Source organism: Leptidea sinapis, chromosome 36 (genome assembly GCF_905404315.1).
Source record: "Leptidea sinapis chromosome 36, ilLepSina1.1, whole genome shotgun sequence".
Lineage (NCBI taxonomy): Eukaryota > Metazoa > Arthropoda > Insecta > Lepidoptera > Pieridae > Leptidea > Leptidea sinapis.
This window is the reverse complement of record NC_066300.1, coordinates 8,455,662-8,467,946: the sequence shown is the minus strand read 5'-3', so window position 1 is coordinate 8,467,946 and position 12,285 is coordinate 8,455,662. Positions and strand designations below refer to the sequence as shown.

Sequence of the window (12,285 nt, the reverse complement as noted above, 5' to 3'; positions counted from 1 at the left end):
GTAGGCTTTAATGTTTTTAATGTTATGGAAGTTGAAGGCACTTTCTTTATGAGATATAAAACTTGATAAAATTTTCCATCTTTTCATACTAGGCCCAAAAAATTATAACTTTGTTGAACTGTTTCAAAAAATTTTTGCATAACAATAACCTCTCTCACTGCATCATTGAGTACTAGATTTAAATTATGAGCAGTACAGTAAACATATACTGCAGCTTTTTGACGGTCATAAGTACGTAAAATTACTCGTCAACGACAAAGACAGATTAAAAAACTAGAGACTTTCTAAAGAGCCACGGAGAGGAGTATGCTGAATATTAATAAAACACATAAAGTTCGAAACACAGACTTAAGACATAAAACAAAAATCACTAATGTTATAAGAAAATTTAAATGGCGCTGGACGGGACACACCCTTCGGGGTATAGACAAATGGAGCAAATGTATCACAGACTGGTATCCCAGAAACTTAAAAAGGAAATCGGGGGGACAATACAGGAGATGGTCAGACGAACTTAGGACGATAGCAGGCAAGACATGGTATAGGTTAGCTAAAGATAGAAAAGAGTGGAAGAAGTTGGAAGAGGCTTTTGTCAATAGACAAACAGATAGTGATAGATACTTAGTACTACATACGTACTTACATGTAAGTGATACTATCTGAATAAAGGCTTATATTATTATTATTTATTAAAAGTACTCGTCTTTAAAAATGAATCAAAATCTTTTTGTTTAGGTTGGTTGAAATGTTTATATATTAACTTAAAATTGTATTATATTGTACTTTATTTGTCTCACTTTGGATTTTAAGCAGAAATTATAAAAATATACTTTTCAAATTAAATACTCAGGTACAATGTAAAAAAATATTTTGAGCTCGCGGCCTCTTGGGCCGGGGTCCTATTGGGTCGGGGGCCCGTGGCATTTTGCCAGCCCTGCCACCCTATTGTTCCGCCACTGTGGCAATGATTTGTAAATTTAATTGAAAATAAGAACTTGTAATACCATTTTGTTTTGAAAAGACCATTCTAGAGTTTCTTGCTCGTTCTTCTCTAAGCAAATCTGTGCAACAATCTGCAAAACGAGCTGTATGAAAAAATTATGTAAGTATTTCAAGTGTAATGCAATTTACCTTTTTTGATTTGATTTGATTTGAATAGTTATCGAATATATGAACTTCTGAAAATATTCAAGTTACTGAACTCCAAATTAAATAAATGCCTTAATACGCTAAAATAAAATCTGTTACAAGTTACCTAAGGCTTTGCATACTTGGAATAAAACCTAACTGTTAGAACCTTCGTCTCATGAATCGTGACTCTGTGATCTGTCTCGTCGAGGAGTAAGCAAGAGGCTTGAGAAAATCTGGGTTGCCAAATGTATACCAATCGCCAATATATAGGGGAATCGATTCCACCTGCAAAAAAGTTATAGCTAACGATATGATTACAATTTGTTATATTATATATACTCTTTAACTTAACAAACTATCAATCAAAGTAATAATTACTTTATTCCTTCATTGTTTAAATTATCTTCTTCTATATGTATATGATTAAAATGGTCTTTGTTTGAGGCTCAATCACACCTAAACCACTGATCGTGTTGACATGAAACTACCACCATTCGATCCGAAATTTATTCTAGATGGTTTAAGGCTTCTTATTTTTTTATTTTATTTATAATTAGATGAATAAAATGTAATTTATTTCCTATTAAAATTCGCCCAGCGAAGCGGGCGGGAACTGCTAGTATATTATTAAAAAATATTAATGTTAGCTGCAATTAGCATTGTGTTTGTTTCGTCACAGCTGTGTCACGAACGTGTTCAGTGCATTATTGTCAATGTTGAATAAATTTCCCTAACAATATAACTAAAAGCTTCACAATTTGCGGTAATCTCGTTTTTGTAGCGTCAGCTGGCAACATTGTGAAAACTCTCAAACCAGTCAGTCAGCATCTTGCGCGCGATCGAGCAGGTTGTGTCTAGCGTTGTGCGACCGCAACATTCACGCGCCAATTGTTAACAGTGCCGTGGTCTATTATGACTCTAGTGTGTTATTGTGTCTCATAGTGGAAGTTATTTGCAACTTGTACGTGAGGATATTGTTCGCAATCGCTTGATCCGACGACAGAGAGATGTATAATCGGACGGGATGCCAGAGGTGAACGCTCCTCCGACGTTCCGAGTGCCGACTCTCACTGTATTGTCTAAGTGTCACGGAATCTTGGTCCTTCACATACAAATCTGTCAATGTATTGAATATTTTAGATACATCGATAACGTTGCCAAATATTAGTCACAAAATTGTTAGCGTAGTGAACCAGAGATAAGATAATAACGTCTTACGAGTGTGCCTCTCTTAATAAGTAAACCGATTGTTGTTCGACTCCAACAAAGTGACAATGCAAATATTTCAAATGCAGTCGGTGATGTGTTCAACACAGGCAAATATATTAACATAAAGTTCATTATAGTACTTAGTGTTAGCATTTTGCCGTAATTGCTAACCTACCAATAAAATGACCTCATTTCTTGATTATATTTTACACATAATATTATCTTTTATGCACTTTTAGTTAAACTAAGCACCAAAAAGGAACTTAACGTGAAATTTATACTCATACAAACAATAAAAAAAAAATATTTAAATAATTTTATTGTATTATTAAAAACACACACACACAAATTAAACAACTTAAAGTTAATCAAATATCATTCTAAGTAATCGCATTTACCTACTATTGGGGATGGGTAAATTATAAGTTCTTGTGTTTTAACCTACTTAATAAAACAGGTAGGAAATTAAGAGAAATTACGAATTTTCAAAAGAATTCCGATTGTTAAAACGGTCCGACTTGCATGCTTGTCCGGGGTTAGATAGAACCCTTAATTTTAAAACCCTTAAGTTTCAATAAAGTACATAATTAAATTATTTTACCAGTCTTCTTTGCTCAGGATGCCGGCTAGATTATGGGTACCACAACGGCGCCTATTTCTGCCGTGAAGCAGTTATGTGTAAACATTATTGTGTTTCGGTCTGAAGGGCGCCATAGCTAGTGAAATTACTGGGCAAATGAGATTTAAAATATTGTCTCAAGGTGACGAGCGCAATTGTAGTGCCGCTCGGAATTTTTGGGTTTCTCAAGAATCCTGAGCGGCACTGCATTGTAATGGGCGAGGCGTACCAATTACCATCAGCTGAAAGTCCTGTTTGTCTCGTTTATTATTTTCATAAACTCCTCCTCCGCTCCGAAGCGCTATGCGAAGGGCAAATGAGACTTAACATCTTATGTCTCCAGATGACGAGCGCAACTATAGAGCGCACTCTGAATTTTTGGGTTTTTCAAAAATCCTGAGCGGCACTGCATTATAATGGGCAGGGCGTTACAATTACCATTCATAAAAATATATTAGAAATGCAAGACTGGGGACGACCGAGAACCCATGGAGCTCACCCTCATAGAGCATCTCCAATTGGGCTTAAACAATCGACTAGGTACCGTACCAACGTGACAACTAACGAGTTTCAAATAATATAATGTAACAGTTATATATTTTTGAGATCTTGCCTATCTCCTTGAGCATCTCAAGAATAATATTAACTAGACCTAATATTTTAAAACTTTAACACATTCTCTAAACTGTACTTACATTGAAAAAAAAAAATACGCCTAAAATATTCTTCTCGCTAACGTCACATTACAATAATATACTCAAAATCACTTCCTACAACAAGTAGTGAAACAGCAACATATTAAGCATGCCCACTGAAACCGCTCTGAAAAGTTCATGCAACGTCGTGTTAACTAAAATAATAATAAAAATGTAACTTATACGCATAATCGAATGTAAAAACACAGTTTCATTTACGCGCGTTTTAATCCTTTAAAAAATGTTTTATTTAAATGTGTAACACTCGCGTTAACCAAAGAAACATACCTTTCATCATCAAACACAATGGGTGTTTATAAATAATATAGGTACGTCAACAAATACTATTGTATTGAAGTAGTGAGTTTATTACTATGATATCACGAGATTAATATCAAAGAATCACTACATACCAAAACAAAGTCCTCCGCCGCGTATGTCTGTCTGTCTGTTCGCGATAAACTCAAAAACTACTGCACCGATTATCATGCTATTTTCACCAGTGGATGCATAGTTCTCGAGGAAGGTTTTAATATATAATTTGATATGAATTGTAGTTTATGTATCATTATCAGCTGGAAGATGTCCACTGCTGGACAAAGGACACGGATGATCGGTCCTACGCTGCCCTCCCCAACGTATTCCGGCGATCTTGACCAGATCGTCGGTCCATCTTTGGGGACCTACCAAAACTGCGTCTTCCGGTGCGTGGTCGCCATTCGAGGACTATACTTTCCCAACGGCCATCTATCCGTCGAACTATGTGCCCTGCCCACTACCACTTCAGTTTCGCAATCGTTTGTACTATGTCGGTTACTTTGGTTATCCTACGGATCTCCTCATTTCTGATTCGATCTCGCAGGGAAACTCCGAGCATAGCCCTCTCACTTGCCCTCTGAGCGACCATGAGCTTTCTCATAAGGCCAATACTTAGCGACCACGTCTGTGTACCGTAAGTCATCACTGACAACACACACTGGTTGAAAACCTTCGTCTTAGTTTATGTATTCATATTGGTATTCATTAACGAGATTTGTTGGAGGTGTCGGAAAAAATAAGCCCGCCTGGGAGCTTTCAACGAAAACGCCGCCTTCGAGATATAACAAAATTACGTATGGCGTAATTATGTATCTTATATAGGTCTACAGAAATGTCCACGAATGCATATGTCTATCTCTTAAGGATATCATACTAACTTGTTAATACTTTAACCCCCTTATTCATAATAGTCTGCTTACTTAAAGCATTGCTAATTCTCACTCTGTCTTCTTCTATTGACTTAAGAAAAAACACTCCTATGCGGCTATTTAAAGTTAGTGGACCATTATGAATAACGGGGTAAATAGTTGGCAATTATAAAGCGGTAATGTAAAAGGTGGTAACACAAATACGAAATTAATCCTTATCATTATATTACAATATATTATTATAAAATCATTCAGAATGTGTATTAACTTATTTATTGCACTATCCGGCAACTATAGTAGTTGGCCACTAGTCGGCGTTTATTCGGCAAAAAACGCCGACTAGCCGGCCTCTTACCTAGTATGTATTTGTCAATATAATTTATTTAGGGGGAATTACAATAAATAAAAACCTTGTGCGTTTATTAACATTTTTATGGAATGCCTAACGTTAATGATGTTACAGCCAAATAATCAAAAATCTATTTTATCATCCAAGAAATATTTCTTTATCTAAATGTACCATACCGTAAGGGCCGTGCTTATAATTAGAATAAAGACATAGCAGTTGTATCTGTTCTGGGTGAATGGCGGTCACAATAATTGATCAATGTCGCAGTTATCGTTGAGAGACTTGAAAAGTCATATTAAATAAAACATTAAGGTCAGTTACGCCCGCAAAATCAGTTCCGTAATCGTATTTTATGTCTAGATTTTTTCTAATGTAAAGTTCCTATTTATGTCAGTTAACTCTGACAGCGACGAAGTCCTTTAAATATTATCATAAAATACATGTACAGACGTAGAGATAAACATAGAAAAACCAAGAATGCACAGGAGTGATCGATCAAGGGACAAAAAAGGCGTAATTTTTTCAAAATTGATTCCTTTAGAATTCTTTTTGATGTCATTTCTAATATACTAGATACTACTACCGCTTCGGAAACATTAATCGTCGATAATACGAGGTCGCCCCGAGAAGTCAGTGAACATCGAGAAATGTTCTGTAGTTCTAGAAGAGCTGGTAGGAGTGACAGGGGCCAACTTAACACCTAAAACAGATCCAACTGAGGAGCTAAATTGGGGACACAAAATCCGCCATACCAAACGTCGAAATACCAATTTGATATGAAATTAATTTTGAATACCTTCATTATTGTCAACTTCTGCTGTACCTCTGGCTATTCGAAAGGGACACTAATTAAATGATATTAGCATAAAAGGAAAGTTTAATTATTACAAAAAGGAATACTGTCCTCAATTAAACATGGTTATTTTTTCATCTGTCAAACTTTATGAGGTCTCTGGGCTAACATCGTGAATAATTTAAGAGAGTATAACTGTCAGGGAACGCCATTCAGATCAATAAGTTTTTACAAAGTAACTGTGATGAATAAATAAGAAGGGGATATAAGTGCTCTCAAAGCTTAACTTAAAAAGATCCTACAACCCAACCAACAAGTTTCTTTAGTCTGTTTCATTCAGGGCAAAAAACATTTTAAGATTGAGTGGCGAATATAAGACGGTTGATCTGGTGATGTCTTGAAAATCTGGCACGAGACTGAACTTTCAGTCTCGTACCAGATTTTGGCGAGACAACACGTCCTGAGATTGCCTCGTGTAGAGGCGAAACACGTGTCGAATTGTTTAAAAACAAATATACTAAATAAAACTTAAATCATTTGTATAATTATGGATTTTCGCAAAGTAACGCCTACTTCAATAAATTTTCTGCAAAATATCTGTAAAATGTGATTGTAATTGGCTGGTGGTCTTCTGAATCTTAAATTTTTCAAAAAATATATAACAGTTATACCGACTATCGTTAAAGCTGATTTATGTTGGTTTACCAGTGGGAGGCTCATTTGCACAGGATACCGGCTAGATTATGGGTTCCACAACGGCGCCTATTTCTGCCGTGAAGCAGTAATGTGTAAGCATTATTGTGTTACGGTCTGAAGGGCGCCGTAGCTAGTGAAATTACTGGGCAAATGAGACTTAACATCTTATGTCTCAGGAGACGAGCGCAATTGTAGTGACGCTCAGAATTTTTAGGTTTTTCAAGAATTCTGAGCGGCACTGCATTAAAATGGGTAAGGCGTATCAGTTACCATCAGCTGAATGTTTTCCTCTTTGGTCCCTTATTTAAAAAAAAAATTGGATCGGAGTAATCAACCAACTAGACTCTAGAGTAATAATAACTGTCCTTTGGGTCACGTATCGCGGATGGGTGCTTATTGAAATGAAACGAAGCCAGATATATCCATAACAATGGAGTGAATGCCAACGAGCGCATTGTTGACAATGGCTGATAGGTTCAATGACAATACACTGCTGCTGGATCAATTTATGAATTGAAATGTTGATTAGAAGTGTCCTCTCAATGCTTGGGCGAAATTTTACTCTGAAGTAGAACTTTTAGTAGAAAAGGAGATAAGTGAGCTGTCAGAGTATCTATAAGTCTTGCAAAAAACAGTGCTTAATTATACTACCAAAACTAAATATTTATATCCATCAAAGACGGGCTCACTAGAATTAATTTTTATGCTAACTGTACTGCTGTAAAAGCCGCTATATATGATTATGTTCTATGATAGGCCTGTAAGTTGTTGACTATTATAATATTATATATGACGCCTGTCAGGACTCTCGGGATACTTCCTGACATCTTTGTTTGTGTGTAGAAAAAGTGAAAATTGGACTTGTGATATCCTACTTGAACTGTAGATACCTGACTAAGGTTAGATGTAAATGAATAATGCTCTTCTGGATCACTTATAAAAATGGGGGATTAAGGACCCCACTTAACTTCTTAAATCGATACTCAACAAATTTAGACGTTACAAACAATAGTCTTGAGTTAAATTGACTGAATATTGAGTGGAATCTTATAACTTAATTCTAAAACTAAGTGTATCGCTTAACTAAATGTTGGACAAATTGATTCGAGAAACTAGATATAGTGGATACCTCTGCTTTTCTAGGAATAACTTTGCATATAACTAAGTTGCAAACGCCTTCATGGCAAAAATTGATCGAACAGACTTAGCTCTGCAGCATACTCAGTAAAAAGATAGTATTGAAAGTGCAATGTTAGTTATTTCACAGCAGTATGTCAAACACCCTATTAGTAAGGGCTAATTCTGCTCATTATGAATCTGCTTTTGTGCTTCAGAAGGAAGCTGTTAGAGCTATGTATAACATAGGGCCAAGAAAGGTTCTAAGATCTGAATCTGAATTAAAGGTTTTCAGTCAATGCATAAACATGTGAAAGATACACGTAATATTAATACCAGAGACAAAATAGAACCATTTATTTCCACTTCTACGTCAAGTAAAATCGAAAGACCATTTCAAGATCATCATCAAGGTTCTTCTACATACAATCAAACTTTACCATTAACTTCCAAATATAGTGGTTCGAGGTCGACTTAATAATTTAACACGAGTGGAGGAGTACCTACAACGTAACTTCGGTGAAAATCAAGTAATTATATTATAAATTGGAACTGATTAACTAAGTCGAAGATAAAATCATCCAGCCACCCGATCAAGAGCATCGTTTTGAGGAGAGCGACTCGGCCCACGACACCGCCGTTGTCCACTAGAACTAAACAAATTAAACTTATAATATTTTGTTTGCATTTGAATATAGAAACTTTCAGCCATAAGGAAAATTCATATCCAAGGTTCCGTATTATTTAAATATTATTTCACATTGTAATAATGTTTTCGTTAGATATAACTTTGAACTTGTTGGGAGCCGTTTCCAATGTTTCGGGAAACTTATTATAAAATCGAACACCATTTTCTGATAAATGATCTTTCGATGTTACTTAAAGGAAGAATTGGAAATAAACGTTGTTTTTTTTCTTTGGTTCTGGTATTAATATTACTTACATACAATCATCCACATTCATCATATTATAAATAGCTCTAGCTCAGTTAACACCCTGTTAACTGAGTACCACTGGGCTGCATGGGTCTTCAAATATACAGATATACATACATACTTACGAAACTAGCGTATTACAATAACATGAGTTATCGACCTGTGGGCAAACTCTTGTTAAAATGAATTAAGTTGTAACTCTGAAATAATTAATGTCCCAGGAGTATAAGACCGGTGTTTTCAATAATATTTATATGTTATATTATTTAGATGTGAGGTTATATTATTTTCTTACGATAAGATTGTGAAAAATACTTATCACAATCGTATTAATATGATAAGATGTAAGTTGTATTTTATAAACAGAACAAGTACTGACCCGGTTAACGTTATTTTGTCACATAAATTAAGTACCCCATAATAAAATGGTATTGAATTATTTGTATTGCGAATATATATTCAAAGTCAAGTAAACTTTATACAAATAGGCTTGAACTAAGCGCTTCTAAAACGTCACTAAAAATATTTCTTATACATTACTAAATTAACCATAATATGTTTGTAAAGAGTTGAGCACGTGAGAAAAACATAATATAAGAAACTCAACGGCCACTCTTTTCAATCAAATAAAGTATTTTATAATGGCCACTACACATAACAAATTAGTTTGTAAGGTGCTGCACCCAATATATGAGTCGTATTTAAATAATATATAAATTATCGTATATTGGGTGCATCAACCTTTAGAGTAATCTAAGTTGTTTGTGTAAGGATGCTTCATGAACGTGATGGTCGTGATTCAATACAATAATTCATTAACTATAACAGGTCGACCTGGCACTACAAGCAGCACCCGTTCACGAGTTGACGCATTGACCAGTCATCGTTCCCGTCGCACATATTTGAGGGAAGGAGACGACGGCGCCGCAAGCAATGCCATTTAGTGAGCATGACGATTATATAGATATTACTAATTCAAAAATAAAGTTAAGGATAATATTAAAGTTAAGGCTAAGTTTCCGGATAAGTAATCACGAACAAATATATACTAAAACCTTCTCCGAAACACGCTGTATCTTGATATTAGTTTAAGTATTATTCCGATCAGTACAGTAGTTTTCGTAGTATAACCAATTATTAGTATAGATTTTACAACATTTAAGTAAATCAGATATATTTAAGCAAATTGAATATTCAATACCAGAAGAAAATTATTTTAATAATAAATTAAAAACAGCCATAGATCATCCCGTGTATACGCGCGCTGTCAGTCTAAACCGGCTGCACATGCCTCGGGCATCCAATGCGTTCGGTGAAAGAACAACAGCTTACATAGAACCTAGACTGATTAATAAACTGCCACGTGACTTGACCGACTCGTTGACTGATACAAATTTAAAACAGAATTTAAAAGAATACTTTTTAAGACTTGACTGACCACCGATCAACTTATCGTGCTTAACTATTATTCGTATCAATTACTTTTACTTTTATTTGTATAATTATAATGTATAGCTAAGTTTCAAACGATTGTCAACTATTTTTTCTTTTATTAATTTAACTCTGTTGGTGTAGACTTAATTTAGCAATTGAAATTCAGCATCCGAATTAATTGAAACCTTAATAAAAGGGTGGGATGAGAATGAATCGAGCTTCGGACAGGCTTGTGTCCTTCGTTGTATTGACCTACGTCGAAGCGAGAATACTACCAATTCCTCGCTGCCTTAAAGTATTATAGACATTACACAGATATATACAGAAAATAACACACACAATTTATCAAAAACACGGGACAATTTTTGGACTTCATTATACTTAAAATGTTGGTAATATAAAATTATAAACCGTAGAAGGATTGAGATTTGCTTCACACCAACACACAAGTGGGAGGCTCTTTTGCACAGATTTGCTAGATTATGGGTACCAGAACGGCGCCTATTTCTGCCGTGAAGCAGTTATGTGTAAGCATTATTTTGTTTCGGTCTGAAGGGCGCCGTAGCTAGTGAAATTACTGGGCAAGTGAGACTTAACATCATATGTGTCAAGGTGACGAACGCAGCTGTAGTGCCCCTCAGAACATTGGGTTTTTCAAGAATCCTGAGCGGCACTGCATTGTAATGGGTAGGGCGCATCAATTACCATCAGCTGAACGTCCTGCTCGTCTCGTCCATTATTTTCATTAAAAAAAACAATAGATTTTATTCTTGTTACAAAATCAATATTATAAGCCATCACGTATATTATAAACTCAAATATTACCGGTTATGCTAAGATTTCCCGTACTAGCTATGTTAAAACTCTTTCTCGGAATACGTAAGTAGAAAATCGGGACTCCTTATCCGATGCACCGTAATAATTCATGGGGTCATTAAAGTACTATTTTTATATAAGAGGAGGCAATCGGGCCAAAAGGCTTCCGTGATGAGGACTGCTGAGGCAGCCGCCCATGAGTATCAGCAGTTCCAGGGGTGAGAGGCGTTCCCGGCCTTTAAGGTGGGAGTATGCTCTTTTCTTGAAGGTCCCTAAGTAGTATCGGTTCGGAAAAACTGCAGCCAATATCTTGCAAATACTTAAAATAATAAATATGTTTAATGCAAATGATACCTTCTCGCTTTGACATTATTATGTTATTGACTTTGGTACGATATTTGTTTGATTAAATATTCACAATAACAATAATATACAGAGTGATAAAAATAAATATTATTTACTGAAAATAAGAAATTCAGGCCATTTTTGTATCTCAGAAGTGTTATTACGTTACTAAGAGGAGCGCTAGACCACGAATACAATAGGGTGTTATTTAAATGGTAAGCATAGAATTGGTATATTTGTCAGCAGAAAAATATAATCTGTGATCAGAAATAGCTAATTGATCAGCAACTCATGGGCAGCAAACATTTCAAAATCAATCAGCAATTTATTTCATTCTGGATGGTTAAAATTATTTTTGTACAGCATATTAATTATATTAGTTGCAATGAGCTGCTCCTGTTTAATAAAATTTTGGTAAGCCCTCAGATGGTAAGCAAAAAAGTTTATTTCAACGCCTAGAATTCGTTTCTGGTACTCGCCGACCGGTGCCGCGGCCCGCTACGCTCGGCTCGTGCGTCGTTTTAACTGTTCTAACAGAATCTAACCTAACCAATTTTATAAATTATGGAGTGGACAGTCACATCTCCCTTTTATCCAATCATTTCTTTCAATTGACAATAAGACAACCCACTAAAATACACTGCTTATCAATCATGAAATCTTCTGACCAAGTAGTTATTTTGCGGACTGAATGTTTATTATGCAAACTCATGTAGCTGCCTGTTTATGATTCAATTTTTGACAATTATCAGAATTATTTGCGGAACAAGGATTGCGGCCTGATGTTTTTTATTGCAAACAAAATCTTTGTATGCCGACCAAATTCATTAAATGCTGATTTTTGTGGCTCACCTAATTTTATAATTGCTAAACATTTACCCCCTTATTCATAATAGTCTGCTAACTTAAAGCATTGCTAATTCTCACTCTGTCTTCTTCTATAGACCTAAGTCAGAATGA

General features: G+C 35.3%; 1 protein-coding gene across 5 annotated transcripts in view; it reads left to right on the top strand.

Annotated features, from left to right (window-relative positions):
- Positions 1-1,958: 1,958 nt before the first annotated feature.
- LOC126975438 (furin-like protease 1) overlaps positions 1,959-12,285 on the top strand; it is a 222,368-nt gene continuing 212,041 nt past the window's right edge. For 3 of the 5 annotated variants that reach the window (XM_050823325.1, XM_050823327.1, XM_050823326.1), the window contains exon 1: positions 1,965-2,092. The gene's annotated coding sequence lies outside the window, so the exon portion shown is untranslated. Of the gene's footprint in view, positions 2,165-12,285 lie in introns of all 5 variants that reach the window. The other 2 variants (XM_050823323.1, XM_050823324.1) reach the window with 2 other exon arrangements.